The sequence below is a fragment of the Alexandromys fortis genome, unplaced genomic scaffold (assembly GCF_014885135.2).
Source record: "Alexandromys fortis isolate MF-2015 unplaced genomic scaffold, M_Fortis_MF-2015_v1.1 scaffold_10, whole genome shotgun sequence".
Taxonomy (NCBI): domain Eukaryota; kingdom Metazoa; phylum Chordata; class Mammalia; order Rodentia; family Cricetidae; genus Alexandromys; species Alexandromys fortis.
In genome coordinates, this window is record NW_026067895.1 from 9,665,757 (window position 1) to 9,689,993 (window position 24,237).

The window sequence follows — 24,237 nt, forward strand, 5'->3', positions numbered from 1 at the left end:
GATGTTCACAATCGCACTGTTTGCACGTGCAGTGTGTCTGTCGGTTTACCAAAGCCAAAACTGTAGTTCGGTGTGACACAGCCCAGAAGCCTGCTGAAGCCTTTCTCCCTCTATAGAGCAAGGACTCCTCATCTGACTGGACCGCTTAGAGGAACAGCACACCCTTCTCACAGACCTCTGGGGTTGACGGTTTTGTTTGGCACAGGTTGGAAACCACTGGCTCAAATGAATGCAGCAGCTACCTGTTATATGGAGATGACACCAGTGTGGCCCAGAGGCCCCATTCTGTGGCTATGACACCAGTGTGGTCCAGAGGCCCCGTTCTATAAAGATGACACCAGTGTGGTCCAGAGGCCCCGTTCTATGGATATTCACAGATGTGGTTCAAAGGTTTTTACTTCCGCTGAACACTTGCCAGGACCAAGAAGAAACAACGTGTCAAATTCTATTCATTCACCTCAGAGATCAGATCATGAGCAATTTGCTTTTTCAGAAGAGGCTTAGAAGAAAAGGTTGGAGAGAATTCCAGGGAGCCTACCCACTTTAATCCTAACTTGTAAAATACTCTGAGCTCAGCAGAGAAAACAGACAACAGGAGAGTCTACCCTCGGCCAAGCCATTGGGGATACCCATGGCCAACACATGCGACGGCAAAGCTCTCTAGTATGAGTGACCTGATCAGTCCAGCCCTGAGTTGAAATCCCTAGGGAGTTGGGGGTAGGGTGAGGAAGGAGGTTGGCAAAGCAGCTGCTCACAGACAGGGCAACAGTGCCAGCTACAACTGAGAAAGATCCTCTCTGTGGGCCTAGCTGTCGCTAAGGGACAGAAACCAAAATAGGCTGGCAAGAATACAGAGTTCCTGACATTAATGGGAGAAGCAGATGCTCCCAGGAAAATAAGTAGGCCATCCACTGTCCCATGGTTCCTCTCTGGGGACCTCGTGGGAGAGTTTGTATTGGTGAGGTTTCATTCCAGGTGGAGCCCCTTGGGAGCTTAGGGAAAACTCCAGAACAGGGCAAGAGCAGAGAGACTTTACTTCAAGGACTTACTGCCAGGAGGCAAGCCAGCCTGCGGGTGAAAAAGCATGTAGAAATAGCAGGGCCTCTGACTTTGAGAATAACTATGTACAGGGGTGAATAGTTCCCTTCGAGACAAGATCCCACACCTAGAGGAGAGATGAAAATGACAGAACAGGGCAGTACCCCAGTAGGCCAGAGCTAGGGCCTAGACAGTGCCTTCAAACACCTCTGTTACAGCTTCAATATTGGTGCCCAACAGGCCTCTGCACTGAAGGCTTGGTCTGCAGCCCAAACCCTTCTGGGAAGTGGTGGAGTCTTTAAGAGATGGGGCCTGGGAGAAAAAAAGTTAGGTTACTAGGGAGTATTGAGACCTTGGACGCTCCTTCTGCTCCCCGAGCCCAGGTCCCCCAATCTTGCTTTCCAACTACCACGAAGTGACCGGGACACCTCCACTATGCACCGCAACCATGATGCACTGTGGCCACCACAGGCCCAAAGCAGAGAGGCCAACTGACCATACGTACTGAAACCTCAGAAACGAAGTGGTCCTCCCCACATCTCAGGCATGCATTAGAGTGGAGGATGAAGAGCATCTTCCTTCCGAACCTCATTTCCAACGATCCAAGTGGATCGCACTGAGTTCCTTAGACCAGAACACATGAAAATTGTCTGCTAAAACTTCCCGATAGTTAGCAAGCAAATGTAGGGGGCTCTCCCTGTGACTCCCTCTTCGCTCTGTGGTGCCCTTATAAAGGGTGCATCTGACCGCCCTGCAGGCCGCAGCTCTTCACTGGCTCACCCGAGTTCAGGCAGAGTACATATGACCTTTCAGTCCCTTCAGGGCATATTTGAAGTAGAAAGGGGATCATACACTCCCAAGGCGGTCACATCGCTGAAGGTATCCCTAAATGTATTTTGCTATCTTCAAAACCATTAAGGCTAAAGCATTTCATTTTCCTGCAACCCTGTGGCCGGTTCTGATGTGGGAGTGTCTTCTATCTCTCTGTTGCTTTCATTGGTTAATTAATAAAGAAACTGCTTGGCCTTTGATAGGCCAGCCCTTAGGTGGGTGGAGTAGACAGAACAGAATTCTGGGAGAAAGAAAGCTGAGTCAGGCAGTCGCCATAGCTCTCCTCTCCAAGATGGATACAGGTTAAGATCTTACCGGTAAGCCACCACCTCGTGGTGCTACACAGATGATTAGATATGGGTTAATCAAGATGTGAGAGTTAGCCAGTAAGAGGCCAGAGCTAATGGGCCAAGCAGTGTTTAAAAGAATACAGTTTCCGTGTAATTATTCCGGGTAAAGTTAGCCGTACGGGAGCTGGGCGGGAAAGCAGCCCGCTCCTTCTACACGGCATTGCATTATGGGAAACTCTGTAAATATGTCTTTAAGTGTGTGTGTGTGTGTGTGTGTGTGTGAGAAGAGAGAGAGAGAGAGAGAGAGAGAGAGAGAGAGAGAGACAGAGGAGAGAAGCCCCACCCCATTTCATGTCAAACATTAAAACAAATCCACATTTCACATACAAATCTTTACTTTTTGCCCCACAAGCATCTTGAAAGGATTTCTGCAATTCTGCATTTGAAATGATGAACCTCCAAGTCACTCATCTAATTAACTTTTGGCAATGATCTCTCATCCCTTGTGCACACTCAAGAATCCTTTCAGAATGAGAAAACACAGCCTATAAATTATTCTCAAGTGTTATAATGAGCTCTCGAGTCCTAAATTTAATAATAAAGTGACATGTTGCATTTTTCACATATTCAGTTAGGCAGCTAATCATGGGAGAGTTGCGGTTCTCTTCGTTTTGGAGCTCATAGTGGGATTTATTTAGGTCACTTACAGGCGTATGGATAGCAAAAGCCTGATGCAAGAGACTAACTATGGCAACGAGAAATAAATAAGTGGCCCTGGTGCATGTAAGCATGTGCACAGGTGGGTAGTCATATGTGGGGCAACAGAGAAGGGTGTGACTCTCCTCAGAACCTCGGGCTATCACCTCTGTGGCCAAGCTGGAAGGACAAGGCTGTGTCCTGTCCCCACCACAGTCCGCAATACCATACATTATACTTGCTTCAGAAGATCCTAAAAACTTCCTTCTGATCATTGCATTCCACAGTCCACTCTGTCTCTGCTAACATCCAGTGAGATTAAAGATGCCCCATTAGGAATACTAGACCCAAGTGCAAGCATCCCCAGAACTTCAGCCTACTGCTGAAATACTGACCAAAAACTATTTTGGAAAGTTCAAAATAGTTGGGACAAAAGGCAGCCAGTCTCATGAGGTAGGAGGACTTTCCAGTGAGTGCAAATGCTTTCTGTATAAGAAAAAGAACCAGATTCAAGTCCCCAGTACCCACAAGTCAGCTTGATGGCTGCCAGCACAGCTCCAGGCTTCATGAGAAACCCTGCCTCAAAGGAATAAGGCAGAAACTGAGAAGGCAAGATGACCAACATCCTCTTCTGGCTTCGGTATGTGTATGCATGATGTGCATGCATGCATGTGCACACGCACACATAATCATACACACACACACATCACACACAAACACATATATACACTCATCACACACAAACACACCTCCAAAATAAGCAAGCAAAATTAAACAAATGGAATGAAAAACACTGCCGATCCCTTATGATGGTTCATGAGGACAGTTAACTTGACAGAATCACCTGGGAACACACTTCTGGCATGTCTGTAGGTGCTTTTCTAGAGTGGGTTAATAGAAAGTGGAAAGACCCACCCTCATTGTAAGCAGCACCACCCCGGGGCTGGGGGCCGAGATTGAATGAAAATGAGACCATGAACTGAGCATCAGCGTTCATCTCTCTCCTGATAGTAGAGGTGACATGACCAGCTGCGTCCTGCCCCTGCCGCCAATACTTCCCCACCATGATGGACTGAACCTTCCAACTGTGAGCCAACAGAAACTCTTGCAGCTTCTTTTGCCCAGTACTTTGACATAGTAACCCAAGCAACTAATTGATGTGTAACAGATTGTCCAATGAAATAGGACAATTGGTTTTAGTTCCAATAATGAAAGCAAATGTGTATATCCAAGACAAACAAGACTGGAGGCTGACATCATACAATGTAACTGGTTTTAAACTTTAAGGCAAACTGCATGTATAGTGTCCCAGATGGTGGCCTTTTAGGACCAACCCAGGACACCAGCAAAGACAAGGTTTCCTTCACCATTGTCAGGTTGGAAAACACTCTTAGCCAGGGGGGTGGGTGGGTGGGTGGAGGTGGGGGTGGGTAGTTGGGGGGATGGGGGTGGGTAGTTGGGGGGATGGGGGTGGGTAGTTGGGGGGATGGGGGTGGAGGTGGGAGTGGAAGGGTGGGGGTGCGCTTAACCACTTGGCTTCTTGGAAGCCGATCCTTCACACACTTTCTGGAGTTATCCAAGAAGTTCTTTAAAAATCTAAATGTCAAAGCCTCTCTCCTGAATAACTCTGAATTACTTAGCTTTGTTAGATCCCAGGAGTCTGTACTTCTATCAGGTAGCATTTTTTATGCTTAGAGATTCTTCTAAAACAGGTGTAAACCCTGAGTTAAGGAAAGTGGTTGTCTTTCGCTTCTCTAGAGGTAGCATATTCAGTACAGACACACTAGACAAAGGGGTAGACAGTATTTACAGTGTGCACACACTAGACAATGGGGTAGACAATATAGACAGTGTGCACATACTAGACAAAGGAGTAGACAGTATATACAGTGTGCACACACTAGTCAAAGGGGCAGGTAGTATATACAGTGTGGACACACCTTCCTCATTTCAGCCAGCAGATTCCTAACTATGCTTTAACTCTGCCTTCTGGGACACTCCTCTGGCATCCAGGGCTATGGAGCTAACTGTGCCTCAACTAGAATTCGCAGTTAAGTCCCACCCTCACGTGACGGAGGTGGGGCCTTTGGAAGGAGATGGTGCAGGAATGCAGCCCTTGTGGAAGGGACTCGTGCTCATTTAAAGGGGCCAGAAGGTTCTTTATTCCTTCTCCAGACATGATACAGAAAGAAAAGTGCCACCTAAGAGGCAGGAAGCAGGCCCTCGCTGTACATTGAATCTGCTGGCACCTTAATCTTGGACTCCATAGCCCAGTCTATGAAACTTTGTTACCATAGTCCAACTTGACTAAGGCATCCAGAGTGGAAAATCACCCCCAAGATAACACATCACCATGCCACAATTACTTTTTTACCTCTCTCATAGTATATAAATCCCCTTATTCTAGCTAGTTCTAGGCATCTCTAGTAGCTTCAGGCAGAAAAGGCGCTCAGCTAAGCAGTGCCATTGTTGAAGAGGTTGCCGAGGGGCTCTCGGGTGCGAGGTGGAAGCCTCAGGTAGGACAGATCTCTGCATGGAACCTGGACCTGGATAACTTTGATGCTGGTTGCTCTGAGGGCAACGTCTTGATCACTGTGATTGTCCCAGAACAAGGGAGCATGGGCATTTAAAAATATATACTACACGTATCTGTTTGAGGTGGTTTGAAAGAAAATAGCCCCCAAAGGGAGTGGAGGTGTGGCTTTTCTGGAGTAGGCCTTGTTGGAGGAAGTGTGTCACTGGGGAAGCAGGCTTTGAGGTCTCATATATGCTCAAGTCATACCCAGTATTGCAGACCACTTCCTGTGAGTCAAGATATAAGGACTATTAGCTCCTGCTCTAGAACCATGTCTGCTTGCATACTGCCTTGCTTCCTGTCATGACAACAATGGACTGACCCTCTGAACTGTAAGTGAGCCACCACAATTAAACTCTTTCCTAGAGAGAGCACGAGCAAGGAACTCAGGGCCGTGAGGGGTGCACCCACACAATGAGACAATGGGATGTTCTTTCGGGAACTCACCAAGGCCAGCTGGACTGGGTATGAAAAAGCATGGGATAAAACCGACTCGCTGAACATAGCGGACAATGAGGACTGCTGAGAAGTCAAGAACAATGGCACTGGGTTTTGATCCTACTGCATGTACTGGCTTTGTGGGAGCCTATGCTGTTTGGATGTTCACTTTACTAGACCTGGAAGGAGGTGGGAGGTCCTTGGACTCCCCACAGGGCAGGGAACCTGAACCTGGTCTGCTCTTTGGGCTGATGAGAGAGGGGAGTTGATTGGGGGGGGATATGGGAGGCAGTGGTGGGGAAGAGACAGAAATCTTTAAATAATAATAATAATAATAATAATAATAATAATAATAATCTCTTTCCTATATAAGAGTTGCCATAAAGCCAGGAGGTGGAGGAACATGTCTTTAATTTCCGTGCTCAGGAAACAGAGGCAGGCGGATCTCTGTGAGTTTGAGGCCAGCCTGGTCTACAGAGCAAGTTCCAGGATAGCCATGGCTACACAAAGAAACTCTGTCTCAAAACACAGAAAAAAAAAGAGTTGCCATGATTATGGTATCTCTTCACAGAAATAGAAACCCTAAGACCCTGTCCTTTGGGCCCATCAAACCAACCTGACCTTTTGTTTGCTGCAGAATAGAACTCAAAAAGGTGGATTTCAAGATAGAAATGAGTCTAGGATTAGATACCACCTTGGGCAGGGAGGGAGGTCATCTATTTGCTACAAGAAGAAGCGCCACCTTCTGAGATGCCTCTTTGTCTTCCACCTTCCTCATCTTGTGAAAGAACACATAGTTTATTTCAAAAAAAAAAAAACCTACAGTTTTTCAGTGAATCATTTCTTTTTGCCCTTGCTCTGATTTTATTTGTTTCTGCCCCTGGCAACCAAAATGCCTGGATTTAAACAACCCTCAACACCAGACCACAGGCTACAAAATGAAGGTGCCAGGAGATTAGATAGTTTGTCCAACGCCATAAACTGAGGGGTGGCTGGGTAGAGAGCCAGTCCCTGGCCCACCTCACCTCGTTTGCTATGTAGAACCCTGCCAAGACATTCTTAGGGATTCTAAGACTATTTATGAATGTGTTTGGCCCTGCAAGAAAAATCACTTTGTCAAAATCCTGCTAGATCAGAAAATATTACCCACAGACACCAAATCTATAGCTCTTGTCCAGCTAAGACAGTAATGCCAACAGTAACAACAATAACAATGGCTACCATTCATCAAGCTTTCGTTATGTTTCCAACGCTAAACACTTTGAATGCATTTTATCACATTCGTTTTCTCTATTTTTAGTTGAGAACATTGAGTCTCGGAGAGTTACATGACTTATCTAAGATCTTGGAGCCACTAAGGGAACTGTCTATGAATTAAAGCAATTCTATCCATTCATCCATATCTATCTATCTATCTATCTATCTATCTATCTATCTATCTATCTATCCATCTATCTATCCATCATCTATCATCTATATCTATCTCTGTCTGTCTATCTATCATTTATCTATATCTATCTGTCTGTGTCTGTCTATTTATCTCTATCTTTCTCTATCCGTCTCTAGAAGTGAGCACAACAGCACAGACACACCTATCAGAAGCTTAAAGGAGGTGGGAAGAAGGGAATGTATCATTACGGCCATTATCATCATTCACAATAGACAGGGGAGCACCCCAGTGAAGGCCAGGATGTGGCACTGGTAAAAGTCACTAAAAGGCAGAAATTCAGGTGTGAGTTGGGCCCTTACTAGAAAGTGTGATGCTGACTGCACTCAGTAGAGAACATGATCTCTGAATTGTCCTCCCAGAGCCTGATGCCAACAGGCCCCCGTGATTTATACTCCAGAGCCACACACAGCCTGCAGGCACCAACTTCACAGGAACATAGAAAATGGATGGACTGCCTTGAGATGGTTTCTCTGCACTCACCACGTTTCCTTAAAAGGCCTCCAGTGTATGTACAGTTCTGACACGAGGGAAGAACTGAATCATAGCTGGGCCTCTCTCCCCCCCTTATATGGTCAAGCATCACAATGACTTTCTCCTTCTAACTTACGAAGAGAAGGGACAGAGGAATGCTGATCAGGGCTGTGGGGTTGGTTCACCAGGGAAGAGAGAAAGCTCATCCCACTGGCAAAGGTCTCGCAAGACCAAGTGGGACAGAATGCATCTTCTTCAGTTGTTTCCTTTTAACTCTGAAGAGTAAACACATCCATCTCTTGAATGTCAACATTTTGTGAAGCCAAAGACTAAGCAGGGCTCCTCCCACATACTGGGAAAGTATAAAGCAAAGCAAGAACAAACATTTCTAGGCGTTGGCCTTCATAAAAGAGCTTTTCCCCTACCCATGCTTTGTTTCTCTGTTGAACACGCACACAGAAATGCATTCACACACACACACACACACACACACACGCACACAAACACAGATATGCAGACACGCAGACACACAGACACATGAAGGTAGACATGTCAATACAGACAGAGCCAATTGAACTTCTGACAAAGGGTCAATTTCATCTTAAACAGAATACAGAAATGGGAGAAAGGATCACGACACTACAAAGAATTCTTTATATCTAAAAGGCCTTAGTCATGTTCGAAGTTAGGTACCAAAATTTTCTATCCAAATTCTGTCCTAAAATTGGAGCTAATAAGGATAGGGGGCACAAACACAATGCAAAGGTATGGGAGTGCTTCGATCTCTAATTCTCACAATGGGATCCTTGAATGAAACCAAGCATAAATTATGTTCTCATTTAACCTATATTCCCCATAGTGATCATTCACTTTTAGTTGGTCAAGACTCCAAATTGACCTGATTGATGTACACTCTGGGCCAAAAGGTCAAATTCTTGTGCAAAAGTGGTAGAACATGTAGAAGAGAGGTTCATGGGAAATGGTGTGTTCCCCGACAGTGACTCACTCCCATAGGAATCATTCTTGTCTGCAAGACAAGAATTCCTTCCAAAGATGGTGACCTGGTGGGTTAATTATAGTCCACCAGGCCTCAGCTCTTAAAGGCTGGACCACCTCAATCCTGCCATGCTCGTGACCAAGCTTCCAACACATGAACTTTGAGGGACAACTTAAGCCATATCCAAAACAGAGCAAGGCTCTTGAGGACCTTCCATCACTAAATGAGAAAAACAAAAAGGCCAGGAAGGAGCAACCTCCCTTGAAATCTTCTAATCAGCTTCCAGCAGGGAGATCTCATCCACATATAGTTCCTAGGACAACGCTTTTTCTCCCATGACACCCAACGCTCTCCCTGTTCCCAGCCCATACCTATCCAAACACTCCATAGGAATGTCTAAAGTGTGCAATGGAATCTGGAGGCTGTTGTTTCTTCCTGAGCAATCCCAACCTCTGTCTCAGAAATGAAGACACCTGGGTTACTTCTGTAGCCTTTCCCTTGACCGCTACCTGTCCCTCAACACAATCTCCCTTACCATGAAAAGAGTGGGCATCTAACTTGACCTACGCTGAGAAGATGATGCATTGGGGTGAAAATGGAGGCGATGTATAATCTCCCTTTTCTGGTTTGGAAGGCTACCCATCAGGGTTCTGGCATTTTATTTTATTTTTTTAGCTCATTCCATTGATGACGACTCTTTATACTTTTATCACATTTTTAAGTCACCTAAAATTGATCTTATTACTTGTACCTAAGAACCCGGCCTGACCTCTTTTTCCTCACCCCATAGCCATGAATGTCTAAGTATTTAATCCAATCCACTGCAAAGGGAAGCTGGTGTTAGACAGCTCCCTTTGGGAAGTACAGAGGATGGCTAGGACTTTGCATTTGGATGAGGGGGGTGCTAGAAACCACTGCCCCCTCAGTACATCCAAGTCACCCCAAATTGCCCAGTATTTCTGCCTTTGATACCCAAACACCTCAGCTCCAAGCTAAAACCTTAGGAGTCTATCTTTGCAGCTGGAAATATAAATATTCACGAACCCACACAGCACAGTGATCCGCCTGACTCTTCTAGGCAGTGCACACAGCCCTTCTCAAGCCAAAACCGAGAAGCCGTCGGGCTTTGCCACATCTTCAGAAGGAGATGGATTGCCCGGCTTGTCAGTCTGGGCTTCTCTCCCTGGGATAGCACCATGATCTCTGACATCCGTACATCTGCATGTGATTTCCACATAATGGGAGCAAGGCTCAGTTATTTTAAAGCCACAAGTACCCTTAAGGCCCCTCTGCCAAAACCCATATTTCTCCTTTGTTACAAAGCTATACAAATATTTGTGTTTTCTGTTTAACTTGGCAGCATGGGGTGCTTTCAAATTCCCTACTGCTCTTGCTTTGAAACAACTAACTGCCTGTTTCTTGCGGCAGGTTTCTTACTATAAACTGTGATATTTCAGAACAGGTTCATCTTTTAAGAAATTTTCTGAAACTGCTGTTCAAGGCGGCCATCCTTAGTATTCGCCCAGAGAAGTAGGGACACAGCCTGGACAGCACACTAGCATTCTGAGAAAAGACTTTAAAATATATTGCACTTTTTAATGTACTTTTTACATTTAGTGTGTGCGTGTGTGCATGCACATGCCGTGACACAGATGGAGGTCAGAGGACGACGTATGGGAGTCAGTTCTCTCTTCTTAGGACCCAAACCAGGTCTTCGGACTTGGCAGCAAGCTCCTTTCTCTACTAACTCATTTGCCAGCCCTGAGTTTGTTTGCTGTTTATTTTTCTTAAATTACCTGCAGTGAAACTGCCTTTTTGGTGTGTTTCGTTCTTATCAGTTTTAGACGAGAGTAGATTCGCCCATCCAGCACCACAATCAGGGAACAGAGCATCTCTGCCACCCAGGGAGGGTCTTTGCCGAGTCACAGCACCCCACCCCCACCCCAAACCCCCACCCCCACTCCACCCCCTACCCCCACTCCACCCCCATCCCGTCTCCAGAACTGCTCTATGCGGGCCCTTAGGGCTTTGTCACAAAATAAATGAATTCATACAGCAGGGGACATTTGAGTCAGGTCCTTTTCACTGAGCAAAATCCCTTAAGAGTCTGCCAACTTGGGCAAAGTATTAGCTCAGTTCTATTGTGGAACACTGTAGGAACACATCAGTGTGTTTACTCCTTCACCTATTAAATGGTTTTTGGCTCTTTCCAGTGCAGAGCTATTATGGATGAGCTGTTATAAATATTTGTATACAGGTTTTATGTGGAGAGAAGATCTAATTCTCCAGGGTCCATACATGGGAGTGGGATTACAGGGTCATATGGCAAGCATCTGTTTAACTTCATATGCATTTGGCAAACTGTTTCCCAGAGTGACTTTCTGTTCTATCTGCAAGCCTACAAACACCACACTATATACAAATCCCAATGATGTGAAGATTCACCAGTCCTTGGCTTGGTATCAGCACTAATTTTTATTTTTTGATATTCTAATTGTTCTGTCGGAGTTTTAATTTGTGTCCCCTACAGGCTAACAGAGTTGAATATCTTTCTGGGTGTTTATTTGCGATCCATGTATCCTCTCCGGTGAAGTATTTGTTTTAAGTATCCATATAATTTTTATGTGAATAGCTGTGCTAATTCTTCCATTATCCTAGAAACATTGTGCTTTGTCCTATGAATTACTGCAGTGCCGTTTTCAAAAATCAACTAGTCACGTTTTTTTGAGGTTTGTTTCTGGGCCTCTGTCCTATTTAGCTGAGCCTTCATCTCACCGTTACCATATTGCTTTTTATCCATCAAAAACATGGCTCTAGGCAAGGCAGTGGCCCACACCTTTAATCCCAGCACTTGGGAGACAGAGGCAGACAGATCTCTGTGAGTTCAAAGCCAGTCTAGTCTACAAAAGCTTGTTCCAGGACAGGCTCCAAAGCTATAGAGAAACCCTGTCTTAGGAAAAACAAAACAAAACCAAAAACATGATTCTAGCAACCTCCCTCTCCCTCTCCTTCCCTCCTCCATTACAGGTGACCTTCTTCTTCCTCTTCTTCCTCTCCTCTCCCTTCTTTCCTTTTTCTTCATTTTCTGTGATTGTTTTTTCCCTTAAAGACACTGAGGATCAAACACAGGCTCTGCCTCATACATGCTAACCCAGAACACTAACACGGAGCTTTTTCTTCAATCCTATTCTTTCTCAATCAAGACAGTCTTTAATAGGCATACAACAATCCCAGGTATCAATCTCTCCTTGGGTTAGTGTTGGTAACTTGTGGTCCTCAAGGAATTGGTTCATTTCATCTAAGTTGTTGGATAATTTTTCCTCAAGAATTATTAGTAGTACTCTCTTTTTATTTTTCCAAAATATTGCTGAATTATGGGGAAAAGTGAGATCCCGGTAACATTAGGACTACAATTTTTTTTAATAATACACCAATCGGAACTTTCATATGAAATTCCCAACTTTTTAAACATTGGTAACATAATTCAGAAGCAAATTTTCCAGGCTTGAAAGAAACTTAGAATTTCTGTAAGATAATTTATATACATATACATATATATAGTGTGTATGCATATAATGATATAATGTGTGTGTTACTTTAAAATATCTATAATGTTGAGATGCCTGCAGATCTCTCATATAGCTTAAGAGTAACATTATTCTTTAGAAATTTAGTGATGAAGTCATGTGTATCAAGACTAACACATTCAAAAAGACACTCAGCAGCTCGGCAGACTGTTGTCTTTGCACTGAAGTCCCTGGGCAAGGCTGGGAAACCCTTTCTCTTTAAGGCATATCATTTCATGGAAGTTACTCGGCTTCCTTTTCTGGACTAACAATGCCCTTTATCAGAACCTCTTCCTTCAGTACAAACCCGGAGGAAATGAAACAAGAGGAGAAAATTGGTAAAAAGGAGAAAAATGAATCTCAATTAATCTATGCTGCAAAGGGATTTTAATTTGCAAGTCACAGAAAAGAGGGGACAATGAGGCTAGGTTTGTCCTACAAATGGTTCATCAACAATGTAGAACTTACTACTGTCAGTAAGCAGGACTTGGTGGGGCAAGTAGCTCTCAGGAATACTCGGAAGAACCAGGACAATGACAATTCAATCATAAAATCACACCATCACAAACACCTAGGGAATGCTGCACAACCAAGCCTCACGAAGAACACTTTCTGCTACTCAGGACCTCAGGGGTATACGCGGGTCTTCGTTGGGCTTTGACCCGGACATTGCTTCCCATTGGCTTAGGGTCTTCCTTTATAAATGTAGATGGTTTTGATCCTCCAGGTTCTGCTTTCTCTTCCTGCAACTTCACTCATAACCACCATCACTCCACCAGTTTCTCTATACACCACAGACTTTAAAAAGCTAGAGTTTCTCTTGCTAGTTATTAATAGTTAGTGGTTTGAACGAGAATGGCTCCCATGGGCTCATCTGTTTGAATGTTTGTTTCCCAGCTGCTGGACTATTTAGGAAGTATGGTGTTTTCAGAGGAGGTGTGTCACTGGGGGTAGGCTTTGAGGTGTCAAAAGCCCAGGCCATTCCCAACTAGTGTTCTCCGTCCCTCCCTCCGTGTCTCTCTCTCTCTCTCTCTCTCTCTCTCTCTCTCTCTCTCTCTCTCTCTCTCCCCCCCCCCCCCTGTAACATCCAGCTCAGACCATGCCTACTTGCCTGGCACCACGCTCTGCCCCAGGATGATTATGGACTCGCTTTCTGAAAGTGTAAGCAAGCCTCCAGTTAAAACTTCCTTCTATAAATTGTCTTGGTCATGGTGTTTCATGACAGCAATAGAACAATAACAAAAACAGTCAGGTTACTTGTAGCACAAATTCTAATTGGTCTTAATAATAAAAACCCAGAGTCAGCTATCAGAGGCAAAAGCTGAAGGATCAGAGAAGCAGAGCAGTCGGCCACGGGGGAGTTCTTACCTCGACCAATGCTCAAACAAAATGGGTGAATCCACAGACTGGATGCCCAGATTGCATCTGAGTTCCTGTCTCTTCATCTTTTATATTCCTCTTTCAACCCAGCCATATTGCTCCCGTCTGTACCCTCCTAATGCTAGGATTAAAGGCATGTGATCCCAAGTGCTAGGATTACCTTTGTGTGAACTCTGTTTCTCTTTCAAACAGATTCAACCCCACGTGAGCCCAGGGTGGCCTTGAACTCACAAAGTTACGTCTGCCTCTACCTCCTGAGTGCTGGGATTAAAGGCCTGTACCACTACTTGCTGGCCTCTAGCTTAGCTCTCACTCTGATCTTCAGGCAAGCTTTATTTGTTAGATTACATACAAACAAAGTATCACTACAATTACTAAATTCAAGGTAATTAAAAATAAGACCTTTACAGAGTTTGAATTCTTGGCTTGGGCAGAATTTTTATTCTCTGTCTCAAAAGATACTATAGGTCTAGAGACCCATTCTAGACTAATCATTATGATCAAAGCTAGTGTCCTGCTGTGAGGGAAGTAAGTCACTTAGGGATGACATTGACAGGCATGTGGCAGGATTAAAGCCTTCAAAATGTGGAGATGCTGGCATTGGGGTTGTCATTGCTTGACACTGTCCTCTTCACAGCACATCAGATATAAACAATTAGCACGTGTCAGGTGCCTGACCAATTCAATGTATATTAGCTAAACAGCTAAGTCATCAAGTAGTACTACCTGAAAACCTACTATATACAGGCACAGAAACTGTGGCAGTGACTAGTCAGACGTGATTCTCACCTTTATCAAGTTTATAATCTAATGGAGGAGGCACTACACGAGTCAAAAAATTTACGAGAAACCTAGTGAGTCTACTCAGGTGTATCATCAAGAGAGAAGAAAACATATTTCCATGCACAAACTTGTCATTATTGTGCACAATAATAACCCAAATATTCATTAGTAGAGAGAAGCCAAATGTGGATTGTGCACACACACACACACACATGTAATGCTATCAAATATTGATGCATGCCATAACCCAGTGAACATTAAAGAAGACGGATTCAAAAGGCCTCATACTACATGAGTTCATTGATATGAAATCCTTCAATCAATCAGGAGAACAAGAAAGAGAAGAGACTCGTCTCTTAGGGATGGAGAAGCAATGGGCAATGGGGCAGTGATGGTCAATGGGAACAGAATGCCTTTGCATACTCATGATGCCTAAAATAATGGCAACGATTGCCCAAGTCGGTGAATATGGACAAAGAACTCCATGTGTGTAAATTAATTGGTGTATGAGCGATATCGCGAGCTGTTAAAATTATTGTAGAATTTCCACGAGACTGACATAAAGAGTAACTCAGAGGCTCTGTTAGGGAGAGTGGCCAAGGAAGGGCACTCTAAGGAGGTGACAGGAATGCTTTGAGAGGAGCAGTGCAGGAGCAGCCACCCAGAGGCCAGAAGCGGAAAAGGACTCAGCAGCACGGTGAGCATTCTCCTCTCCCACTGGAGGAGACTGTGGAGGCCCCAAAAGGCCAAAGGTCAGAAAGTTGGACTAGCTTCTAGTTCCTTCAAGGTTATTGTGCTTCTACCTCAGACAAAGTTCCCACCTAGTAGTAAATCAGAGAGTTCGGCTCCCCCAAGGCTACGGGCTATCAACAGGTGTGGCTGACTGCCTGACCTTGTGCTCCTGGAATTACGGAAGTAGTTTGTCCTTACTGCAAACAAAAGTCTAAGGATCCAGTTCCCTTCCCTTTAAGTTCCAGTTCCCTTTACGGAGATAACTTGGGATTCCACCCAGGGAGTGGTTTGCCTACAGAGTGTTTGGTCTAGGGTGTGAGCCTGACTTGGCGACTCTGAAAGTAGCCTGTGACTTTCAATTCGTAGGTTCATTTCCTTGTAACAGGTTAATGCAGTCTTTTGACTTACTCTTTAAGTTTTGGGGTCAAGGGTATTTTAAGCAGTTGGAAATTAAATGTGGGCAAATTTTCAGTACTCATTGAGAAATTCCCTCCCATACTATCCTATATGTTTCTCCATTTTATTATTTTCATTCATGTCTTCATATTCTTTATTTCTAAATCCCCACGCCGCCCTTACCCTGGCGAGAGGTATTTTTGTCGAGGCTGTTCCCCAACGGGTGACTAAGAGAGGCATCGAGACAAATTTTTCTCATTATTCCTCCTCTTTTCTCTGAGATGAGTCTAGCTGTGTAGCCCAAGATGGCCTCATTCTCATGACTCTCCAGCTTAGGCCTCACGAGTGCTAAGACAGCTGCTGTATGCCACCATACCCAGCAGAGATGGTTTCCATTAGTTCCAGTTTGTTTTTAGAACTGTATTAATACCACCCTCTGGCACCTCCGCTCTAAGTACTAAAAGAAATCATTTGTAAGTTATAATCACCTTGTCAGGGATACACAAATTCTAAAACCAGACTTCATAACTGTTGGCTGAATTTGCACACAGGGATTATTGACTGGATCTCATATCCTGGGCCAGAAAGTAACCTGTTCATGTAAAAGCCGAAATCTTACTTGTATTGGCTTAAGTAGATTTTAGATGTGATCTTTGACAGCTGAGCTAAATGAGGAATGTTTCCTTAAGGATCTCTTAGGACCATGGTCCTCAGCCTTCCCAATGCTGCAACCCATTAACTCATGTTGTGGTGACCCCAACCATAAAATTATTTTTGTTGCTACTTTATAACTATAATTTTGCTGCTGTTATGAATCGTAATGTGAATTTTTTTGGAGCTAGATATTTGCCGAAGGGGTCACAGCCCACAGATTGAGAAACACTGTCTTAGGGACTCCTAAGCAGTACACAGTTGCCCTCAACCATCCCGCACTGTTCCAGTTACCCAGGGTCAACCACAGTCACATGGTAATGATCTGTCCTGTCTCTTTAAGAGACAAGCCCTGCCCAGTCCCTCCCCCCTGTTTGCTGAGGCAGGCAGATCTTCCTTCCTGCTTGCAGCCTGAGTCTCTTTCTTTTCAATCTCCCTCTCAAAGAGGCAGCTTCTGTCTCTCTCTCCTCTCTCTCTCTGCCTCTCTGTTCTTCTCCCCTTCTCCCTTCCCCCTCCATAACCCACTAAATAAATATCCAAGCTCACTCTGCATGGTGTGCCTATCCATGTCTCTGTCTCTTGTCTGCTGCCACATGGTTCCCTGCCCGGGACCAGCCACCTTCGGAGACCTGCGGTGTGGTCTCATGCACTATCCCTACCTGGGACTGACTGCTCTGGGGCCCACTACCTGTCCCTACTGGAAGGACCTGAGGCATGGTCCCATGGCCCACTGCCCGAGGCCGCTCTGAGAATTGCAGCGTTTCTGCTGCTGCAACTGTCGGGGATCCTGCAGCATTTTTAATTAATCCATTGCACACATATGTAGTGCAAAAGGCACATGAAGTAATTCAGACATTTTAAAACATATGACACTTCGAGTAGCATGGAGCCTTGGGCTGTTCCACTTATGCTGCACCCAGAATGTGAACCATCCCTTTTGCCTAGCATACCCACACTGTGCACACTATCCGCTCATGGCTACTATATGGCCCTGTGTACACACTATCCGCTTATGGCTACTATATAGCCCTGTGTACACACTATCTGCTCATGGCTACTATATGGCCCTGTTGGCTTCAGCCTACTATTGCAGTAGCTCAGAGCAAGTGCCTGATACTTATTAATAATGATCCCCAAAGAGTTTGAGTGATATACTATTTGCTTTCATTATTATATTCCATTATAGTACTGAATTGTTAATTTCTCACCGTGCCAAATTTATAAGCCAAACTTTATCATAGGTGTATGTGTATATAAAGAAAACAGTCGATTGAGGGGTCAGTACTATCTGCAGTTTCAAGCATCCACTTAGGGTCTTAGCTCTTTGCCTCAAAGAATGAGGGCAGACTATTGTATTGTACAGAGGGAGGTCCCAGCCTTTCTGCAGCCTTACCCTGCTGAGTACAGTAACAAGACACCTGTGGCTCCTACTGTCCCCTCCTTTGGGCCCTGATCCCTCAATAAGCAGAAGGTTGAAATAAACCAGCCCAGCATCTTTCCCAGACTCTTCATTTTATTTATGGATCTGATTTTTTTACAAGGATTGGTGAGCAAAACATGGCCTTCAGCTGAAAGATCACTAGCACGTGAGTGATGTTCCAGCTGACTTGGAACTTGATTCAAACCAAATCTGTTCCCCAGCCAACAGGTCAAACATGTCCCCTCCCCATCCAAGCACCGCAGAGTACTTGAGAGTATGTATAAACACACAGTCATCAAACTGATTTAAATCAGACAAAATAAACACAATCTGGTCTAGAGGGCGCATTGCTCAGTGGCGGTTCTCAGCTTTGAAAAGGCTCTGAAAGAAAAATTCACAGCTTGAAAGTCTCAAAAGAACCTTCCAGGGAGGTTAATGGATCTGTGTACTAATCAAAGCAACATTGGGAGCAGCTTAAATTTGCTCTGCTCCCAGCAGTCTTGTTTGGAGCAGCCCTACGTAAGTCTCAGAAACTGGGCAGCATCCATACATATGTAGTGAGATTTTGGGGATGTTGGAGTTGAGCAATCACCCCAATAAAGTCACCTTCCCAAAGAGCAAAGGGGGTTGACAGCTAAATTTCATTTAGAACTCTCACCTTCTGTGTTTTTGTTTTGTTTTTAGAATACACACATGTAACAAAAGCACACTCTTTGATCCAGAAATTGCAACTTTAGAAATCAAACAGTACATGGGTAAAAAATAACGTACATCCACCTAACTATCCCTGCACTGCTGTGGGTAGAATGAAGGCACCGTGAGCTGCCTCGTGTCCAACAATAGAGGAATTATGGAGTACAGGATGCCACCCCAGTGCAGGGCAGTCAAACAGCTGCTAAAGAGATTGCTGAGTATTTTCACTTTTGGACACGCACCTCCATGATGGACTGCAAAGTATACCGGCGGCGAGCTTCATTCAGAGCAGAGAGTGACTACGACCTCGTTCTTGTTTGTTCAGAAGACAAATTAAAACGCCACGCATGTGCCTGAGTGTGTACATCCACGTATTCACACAGATGTGCATATGCAGCCACGGGTTTGGTGGGGATTTTTTTTTTAAAAAAAAGGGCAACCCAGTCAAAAACTCCACAGACGATAAAATTAGCTAAGTTTCCAGAGGCATAACGCATGATCTGCACACAACTCACGGAAGCTCCGGCAGCGCCAAGCCGTGGAGCATACAGGGCAGGTTTTAACGTGGCGATGGCCTCCACCAGTCTCATCTCCGTTGCAGAAAATGCTGCGCTCTGCATCTAGCACTCATCGACCGCAAGCTGCACTTTCCCCAGCAATGCCCTTCCTGCCAGCTGCCTCACCAGCCGCGTGCAGAAGGAAATTCTGAAAAAAGGGTAGCATAGGATCCAGGCAACCAGGCCAGCATCCTCCGATGGGACAGACACAGATCCTTAAGGGTAGACTTTTTCCTTCTCGCTGCCAGAATGTAATTCTAGAAGATTCTAAATGTATTGAGCTTTCTCTGAGCATACAGCACACGCCACTGCTAGTGGCTTGAGAACTGGGGACAGGTGGCCTCTTTTAGAAAATTCGACCCCTGCTAAGTAATGCAAGAACTTTAAGAGCTTCATCAAATCCCATGCTCTTTGCAAAAATGCTTGTGTGACAGAGACAAAATTTATTATTATTTGAACATTCCTAGCCTCACTCCAAAGTCCTTAAAGCCTCCACTTCCTAATACAGATGCTTTTTTTTTTTTTTTTTTTGCCTGTTCAGCTTCCCCCTCTGCCTCCCCTCTCAGGAGACCTCATCTTACTAATTTGATCCCTGGGGTACCTGACTAGTTGGTTCCCAGGCTTCAGGATCAGGAAAAGGGGAGCCAAGGTAAAACCAGACACCAATAAAATAAAGCAGGAAATGATGTGTTAGGAGGGAAAAAGAAAGTGGAAAACACAAACCGTGCCGGACCTCGAGGGGCAAAGAAATGGAGAAGGCACCGTGAATCTTACACAATATGGCTGGGGTCTGTACGCTTTAAATACACTATTGGAGCCAGAAGTATACTTAGCTTGTCTGAATACCACACTGCCCCAAGGCTTGGTCACACAGGGCCAGGATTCACTTTGGTTACGCTGTCACCTAGGGGGGGAAGGTCAGGGCTGATGCCTTTGAAAGGAGCCTGGTTGCTGTTGGATGAGGGCTCTTTACTGAAGACTCTAAATAACTGATACATATTATGAGGATTATTCCAATCTCAAGAGACAACTTTGTTTTGTTTTTTTAAATATTTATTTATTATGTATACAATATTCTGTCTACATGTATGCCTGAAGGCCAGAAGAGGGCACCAGACCTCATTATAGAAGGTTGTGAGCCACCATGTGGTTGCTGGGAATTGAACTCAGGACCTTTGGAAGAGCAGGCAATGCTCTTAACCTCTGAGCCATTTCTCCAGCCCCCTCAAGAGACAACTTTGATTCAAAGCAAAGAGCCTTCAAACTAGACAAGAATAATCACGTAAATTTTTTTTTTAGCCTCTGTTGGGCTTCACTTCTGATTATAAAAGACAGTGGTCTTTAGATCTAACGTCCACATACTGGGAAGTACAGAAGAGGAATGGCTATGCTTACAGATGGGAAGCTGTACCCAAAAAAAAGTTAGCCTCCTTCATTAGGCATCCTTCTGGCTTCACTTGAACTCTGGCCCATGACAGAAATGGGAAATCAATCTTTTCCCCAAATCTCTGGAGCAGGGGCTAGACGACTCAGAGGTTACGAGCAGTGGCCATTCTTCCAGAGGACCTGAGTTCAATCCCGAGCATCCACTTGGTGATTTACAATCATCTATAACTCATCCTGGGGGGCGGGTCTGATGGCCCCTTATGGACTCCACAGGCACCAGACACACGTGTGCTGCACATACATACATACATACATACATACATACATACATACATGCAAGCAAAACACATATCACCCAATATACAATTCCTCTTTTAGTGGTTGCTGTTTGGCTGTGGCAGCTGCGGGAAGGAAAGTTACATGGTACAACAGAACTCGCGTGGGAGGTTTATTGAAGAAGGCAAGGGGAAAGGGGTCAGAAGAAGCCAGCTTCTGGCGACGGGAGCGGAGGGAGAAAAAGAGTGAGGATGAGAAGGGTCGCCTTTTATGAGGGGATTTAGCACATGCTCGGAGAGTGGCTGTGGCTGATGATCTCATCCTGCCAGGTCCTGAAGGCCTGAATCCTAACGAGCACATGCGCACAAAGAGTGCTCTTACTGGTTGCAATTGAGGACCCTGAGTGCAGGCCAGCGTAATGCCTGAGTACCAACAATGTTGGTTCTGGTACTAATAGTTCATTCTGTGTTGATAAATCATAAGTGCTTTCTGATATTACTTTATCCAATCTTTAAAGCAATAATGCCGTAATCCTTCTAACTTGGTGCATTTGATGGAGCAGACACTGGGTATTCTACCGACATGCCCTCGACTGGAAGATGCCAAAGCTAGGATGTTCTCCCTCAATTCTGCAGGTAAAGAAAGCACAGGACTGAAAGATCGATGAGTTTGTCCTAACTAGTAAATTACAGACGAAAACAGCATTCAATACAGCTTCACTCTCTGTAACTCTGCCCCATGGCAAGCTCATATATGGCTTTGTTTCTAAGCATAAAAGTGGAAGACAGCACAAAAAGAAGCTGTCCCCAGTTATGCATGAGATGACTCAATGCGTGAAATCCAAGTTATAGGGGACATTCTATAAAACTAAATACTCATAGAAATTCCCTAAGTGTTGTTGAATGTATGCACATATGAACTCGCAGGATGGGGAAGATGGAGACAGATGCTTCCAGCACAACCCAGCTTCCTGCAGCTGCTCTGAATTAGCATTAAGGCAGGAGACACACAAAGCAGAGTTTCCTCTAGCAGGGCCCCCTCGCCATCCTGATTCCATGCAGAATCGCAAAGCCCATGCCGATACAGATTTCCACACTCATCCTGACAGGCTGTTCACTTGCAGCTGAAACACGATATGCGACCTTGGCTCAGGGGAAACAAACATTGATGTGTCTGTGGGAAAGCTAGTCAACAGAGGCCACGGAAAAGAGACAGCCATGTTAGAAATAGAAGACAAAATGTAAATGTTTGAAGCAATTTGCTCATTAGTATAAAATACAGATAAATGGAGCCATCTATGAGGGGCTAAAAATAAACATGTCCCAAACTAATACATGTGTATTTGTGAAAGAATGGTCAGCATCCCATGTACCACAGCTATTGTAGAACAATCTCCCAAGTGATACTTAACCCTGGGTAATTAGCATTCTCTGAAACATAGCATCCTCAAACCCGGGGATGATCATTGGTTGAGAGTTTGAGGCAGATGATATCTTCCTAGTCTAACCAGAACAAGCCCTGTAATAAAAATTTCCAGACTGACATCTGTTTGCAGATTCAAGTGCATTTGTTTTAACTGAACTGGACAGATGACTGGACCAGGATGCACAATAAAAGAAGCGTCTAATTGTTGAACCAAATTTGGAGAGCTCATAGCAGCACTGGGAAAGGAAAGCCACTGTCTTCTTGCTCACAAAGAACCCCGAGTCATTGCTCGGGCGTTCAATGTGGATTCTCAGAAACATGCGAATGTTCTGAGGGTTTTCACACAAAGCAGTCATTGGAAGTCTACAAGAGGACTACGCTTAATAGTCTTTGCCCTTAGAGGAATACAAGCTAAGCCAGCACTACAGGAGGCTTCATGGTAGACCTGCCCTTGGTTTTCAGCCAGCCTTCAATAAATTACACAGATTCCCAAGGAACTGGTTGCAAAACAACCTAGAGTCAAAGCCAAACAAGCCAACAAACAAAAAAACTTTTCTACACCCCTTTCAGAACTATCTGCCCAATTTCTATTCCCCTTATCAAGTTTTTCAGCAATAGTCAAGTAGGGAATATAGGATGTCCAGGAACACCTTCCCAGACACAAGATGAAAGCTCAGAACTAGATCTTGCCTGAATTGGCCAGATGCCCTGCCCCTAGCTTCCATGCCCCCAGCAGGTGGCTTTATGATTCTCAATAGGATCACATAGGGATTTTCTGCTTAAGAGGAGATTTGGAAACCCTCCCCATCCTGTTGCGTCAAAGAATTCTGTTCTCACATCCTGGCTTTCACAACCCAGCTTGGGATTCTTTGACATGGGATATGGTTATCTAACAACACTGCAGAGGCCGTGTGTCAGCTCCAACTCTGAAACAAGATCTGTGCCTCAGAATGACAGCCATCAGTGAAGCAGGCAGTGACAGGAATATTTGAATGAAGCAAGGGCATCCCCTGTAGTTACAGTACATAAGTCAGGTCAGCTTCACCCCAAACCCCTTCTCAGGCGTTCACAGAGCCGAGACCGAGATCTTCTGTCGCAGGCTTGGGGGAGTGGGAGCTGGCCTCGCTAGAGTGATGAGACCACCTGTGTCACATTTGCCCCTGCCAGTTCCTAGCACCTGTGCCCAGCCTGGCATCTTCAATAACTCTTCAATGAATGAAAAACTTGGCGAGTTGGGTGACAGGAAGGAACCTATCACATGCTAACCATCTGCGGAATTTATTGCCATTTAATCACCAGTCACTGAGCTCTTATGGCCAGCCTGGCCAGGATAGGGTATAAGGATGATTAAACTTTGTCCAGGGAAACTTACACTCCAGTAGGAGGCCTCACAGCTGTGTGGTTCTAAGAGCCTAAAGACAGAAATACGGCCACCAAATGTCGATTCCACATCTCTCTGGCTGTCTTCAAACAGGCATTGCAATACTTAGGGACATTCTAGAAAAGCTGCCATCAAAGGGAAGCAGATCTGAATGAAGGAAAGCTCGAAAGATTTTAAATATTGCTCATTCACACTGACTCCATAACCCCATCCCAGAGAAACTAGTTCCCAAAGCAAATGAATAGTAGTAAATAGAAAGAAATGCCTAAGTGTGCAAAGACTTGGTGCAGGAGGTCCTTCTGTTTGTGTGTTACTTTCATTGGTTAATGAAGAAAGAAACTGCTTTGGCCTGATAGGGCAGAGCTTAGGTAGGCGGAGAAGACAGAACTGAATTCTGGGAGGAAGAAAGCAGAGTCAGGGAGAGCCGCCATGGAGCCGCCAGAGACAGACATGCCAAATCTTTCCCCGTAGGCCACTGCCATGTGGTGATACACAGATGACTAGAAACGGGTTAAAAAAAGATGTGAGAGTTAGCCAATAAGAAGTTAGAGATGATGGGTCAAGCAGTAATTTAATTAATACAGTTTCTGTGTGGTTATTTTGGGTGTAAGCTAGCTGGATAGGCGGGACAAACAGGCCGCCTCTCCTCATACAACAAAGACTTGTATCATCACTGCAGGCACTAGTGCAGAGACCATGGAGGGGAGCTGCTTATTGGTGGACTCTTCATGACTTGCTCAGCCTGCTTTCTTATAGAACCCAGACCACCAGCCCACTGGGGGCTCCACCCACAATGGGCTGGGCC

At 44.9% G+C, this 24,237-nt stretch overlaps 1 protein-coding gene across 1 annotated transcript in view; it reads right to left on the reverse strand.

Annotated features, from left to right (window-relative positions):
* Pgm5 (phosphoglucomutase 5) overlaps positions 1 to 24,237 on the reverse strand; it is a 145,882-nt gene that overhangs the window by 67,465 nt on the left and 54,180 nt on the right. The gene's annotated exons all lie outside the window — the stretch shown is intronic.